The following is a 4,054-nucleotide window of genomic DNA, read 5'->3' on the forward strand; positions in this document are numbered from 1 at the left end:
TCTCCCATGTTGGTTCCCCAAAGCAGATGGAGGTGGGGGTGCTCAGCAGTTTATGGGTGGGATGGGTTCCTCCTCCATTCACTCTGTGCTGTCCCCAGCCTTCACAGCCTGCTGAGCCTCGACATTTAAATCAAGCTTTACAATGAGACTCAACAGAAATCAGAATTATTTCCATCAAAGTATGTCTGTACCACGGGTTTAGGTTGAAGGAATCTCACTGTCACTCCCCCATCTGTGCTCCTCCAAAGAGGCACAGAGAAGGGCCAGAGCCCAGCAAGCACTGGCCTGTCCAAGACCTTGTCTCTGGAATCCCTGGAGGAGTCAGGATGGGCCATGGAAGCTGCTCTCTCACAGGGAGAAGCAGGCTGTGTTTGCACCCAGCCAATAACGGAGATCCCTGGCCTTGGAGGAGCCCCCTGCTCCCTGAGAAAGGTGTCCCCAGCTCAGGTGAGGGTAAAAGCAGATATTGCAAATATTTCATATTGTGGCAGTACTGTGAGCACAGCAATGGCTTCGCCTTCTTCCACAGCCCTTTGCTCCAAGCCGGGGCCTCCCAGGGATCTTGTCATGGACAGGGAGGTGGCAGAGGTGCTGCTGGTGAGGCTCTGGCTGTGGTCATGCTCCTGCTGGCACGATGGGACCCTCATAGAAGGTCAGACCGGGACTATTGAAAGCCTCCTGAGGCCCCACGGGGTGTCACACCGTGCTGTGTGCTGGGAGGGGACTGTGGCCATGCCAGGCCCCGCTGGAGAGCTGTGTCCCTTTGCATTCCCCCTACAGCTGCTGGGATGTGACCTTGGCTCTGCAGCCCTGACACTGCTGCATCCTTGTCGTGGGACCTGTGACTGGAGGGGGATGAAGCCTGGGAGGGGGGTACAGTGCAAGTCAGCAAGTCCTTGAATAAATGCCATGCAAAATATTTCTTTTAATGCCTCTCATGATTTTGAAGTGACATATTTACACTTCGTGATAAAACAAGACTAAATCCCAGTGTCTGAAAAAGTCAATGTGTTTCTGTTACATGTTCATTTACCCTGTGACTACAAAGCTGATATAAATGGTTTTGTAGATCTACATTTTCCTGTAAAGATTTATAGCTCTTGTTTCAAAGTTACAAATGTATAGAATGTCTCCTATACAGGCAAAGACATTTATATATAAGCTATTTACAACGCCTAAGACTGTAAACACAAACTGCCCATTTAAATGTCACAGCCCAAATCAGAAAATGCTGGGGATGCAAAATAGACTTGAAATGTCAAAGGACAGATGATGAAAAGATGTTTCTTCCATCTGGGAAAATTCTTATAACCAATTTCCATTAATCCCAGCTTTCCGGTGCCTGCAGTTAACCCCGTTCTGTGAGTGCTGTTTTGTCAGAGATGTGGTGATGGGCAGTGGGCCCCTCCAGCCCCCAGAGCTGCAGGGCTGGTGCCCCCCTCAGCATGCCCCTCATCCCTGCAGTTCCCCTCCCTCCCCACCTGCAGCCCTCATCCTGCATCCCGCTGCCCTCCTGCAAGGCGCCTTTGTCCCTTCCTGGTTTATTATTGAAACCAGGTGTGGGAGCAGCTCTGAGCAGGGGCTGCTTCCCAGGCTCTGGAGGCAGGGAAGCAGTGGGTTGTTCCCCCCAGAGGGGTTGCAGGGGCACGAGGGGATGAACTGAGGGACAGCACCGAGGGGGTGACCCAAAGTCCTCTGGCTCCTGCTGGAAGTAGGCTGGCAAAGCTATAGCCAGGCAGGTTTTTGCATGAGTGGAAAAAGATAAAGGCTGATAAGCAGGAGCTGGTTTAATAATGCAGGGGCCAGCTGGGAGGCAGGCTGGGAGGCAGGCTGGGGTGCCCTCTCACGTCAGGAGGCCGAGGATGAGGAAGGGGTCTGGGGGGATGCTGAGCCCTAAAGAAAAGTGAAGGCAGACACCAAACAAGGCTCCAGACTCTGAGGGGGGCAGAGGGCGACAAGATGTGTGTGATTCTGGCTGTCCTGGCAACTTTTCCTTGAGCCAATCCAGCTTCTGGCCACGTCAATGCAGATGAAACTTGTCTGAGCTCACGGAGAGGCAAATCCCATGCTGGTACCAGCGCATTCCCACTGCCAAGGGGCTGGCACTGCTGTGGGGGTGGAGCTCAGCCCACACAATCTGTAATTTTCAACCGTTTTAATACTTCTCCTTGTCATTTTAAGCCCCGTGGGGACTCGGTGCCCTTTGTTTGCTGGTGCTCTCAGGTTGCTGCCTTCCCCGATGATGCCAGCACTGCCCACAGCTGCTGGAGCTTCCCCCGCGGGTCCCGGCCCTCGTTCCTCCCTGGGACAGCATCCGCGGCATTTTCAGGGCACACTTGGGGAGTGAGGGAGGAGAACTAGGGAACCAGGGCTGGTGGAGGGGCTTTCCAGCTCCAGGCACAGAGCAGGGGAATGTTAAAGGGTTCCCGCTGTTGCACATCTGGGTTGAGTTTCATCGCTGCATCATGGGGGTCGGCGCTGCCGGAGCCCCCGGGGCTCGGAGAGCCGTGCCGTGGATCGCAGCGCCGGGGCAGGCAGGGGGGCTCCGGGCTGTCCTTTCCCCCCGCACTGGGGCTCAGCGCGGCACAGAGCCCATCTCAGCTCCCATCTTCCCAGCCAGGAGTGAGCAGCACAGCCCTGCCGACCACCCAGTGCTGGGATCGCCGCTGCCACCCCCGGGACCGTCCCCTCGTCCCTCCCTGCCACCTCCACCCACCTGCCCTGGCCGGTGTTTGCCAGGGGGCTTTCCCCCCGCATTCCTTCATGCAGGACATCACCTCCACCCTCCCCTGCCCCGTGTCCGGCAGGGCTGGGGTTGCTGGGGTTGCGGTAGGAGGGGGTGAGGAGCCGCACTGCGAGCTGCACCCCCTGTTCCTGCTGCCACCAGGGTCTCTTCCCGGGGCCACACACATCCATATGGATATTTATACAGGAAGGGAGCGAGCATCCAGCCCTGCACGGCCGCGTGGCTCCCCACGCACACCCCCCCAAGCCGTACGGACCCAACACGAATCAAACGCCTTGGAATGAGCCAGAATAAATATTTTACGGTAAATTACCAAGGCTAATAATTATAAAAATCTGTTCATATAACCCGGAGCCAGGGAAATGTTTCCAAGCAGCTGGTGACCACATGGGTGACGGTCCCCAGCTCCCCAGCTGGGCTGCTGGACCCCCCCGCTCGCGGGGAGCAGCCCTGGGGTAGGGATGGGGTGGGTCTGGGGTGGGTGTTCTCCCTGGCTCTGGTGCTGGGGTTGCTGGGGGGTCTGTGAAGCCCCGTGGAAGGGCTGGAGGCAGGATTTCCTGCAACAGGGATTGCTGATGGGGTCTGAGGAGGGGACAGTGTGGGGAGGGGAGATTCAGCTGCCCATGGGATGGGCTTGTTTTACCCATCTGACCACTCAGAGATGACTTTTGGTGTGCAGCCATCCTCCCCAGCCAGCAGGATCCAGATCTGCCCTTGGCCCGCAGCTCTGCTGGGATGGGCTGTCCCTGGGGGGTGTCTCAGATTTGGAGCTGGAGCAGGCACATGCCGGGCGAGATCCCCACTCCCGCCCAACGGGAACTGCAGCTCGGGGAGGGGACCTGGCACAGGGGGTGGAAAGCTCTTTCTGTTTCTTTCCCTCCTTCTTCTTCCTCCAAGGATTACTTGGGATGAGCCCAGTGAAAACATGGGCACACATACGCCTGACATCTCCCAGCCCCTTCCTTCTCCTTGCAGACTGTCATCTCCTTGTGTCTGTCCCCATCACGACTCTCTGCAGCCTCCCTCCATCCCTCTGGCACTGCCTTGGCCCCATTGCTCCCTGGAACAGTTGGGAAAAAGGGGAGATTTGAGCAGCCAAAACCCACTCACTGCTCCCCCCTTCCCCCAACCTTTTTCCCTTCCTCCCTGCCCTGATTCAGAGAAAAGAACCGGCTGGATTTCAGGTCAGCCCCCGGCTCTGCCTTGCTCAGCTCCCGCGGGCTGATGACTCAGTCAAGAGTGGCAGGATCTGCTGCTCCGGCTCCGTCTCAGCCTGGCTCCGCTCCGCCCGGCACGGCTTCACCAACA

Source organism: Pyrgilauda ruficollis, unplaced genomic scaffold (assembly GCF_017590135.1).
Source record: "Pyrgilauda ruficollis isolate IOZ18807 unplaced genomic scaffold, ASM1759013v1 scaffold57, whole genome shotgun sequence".
NCBI lineage: Eukaryota > Metazoa > Chordata > Aves > Passeriformes > Passeridae > Pyrgilauda > Pyrgilauda ruficollis.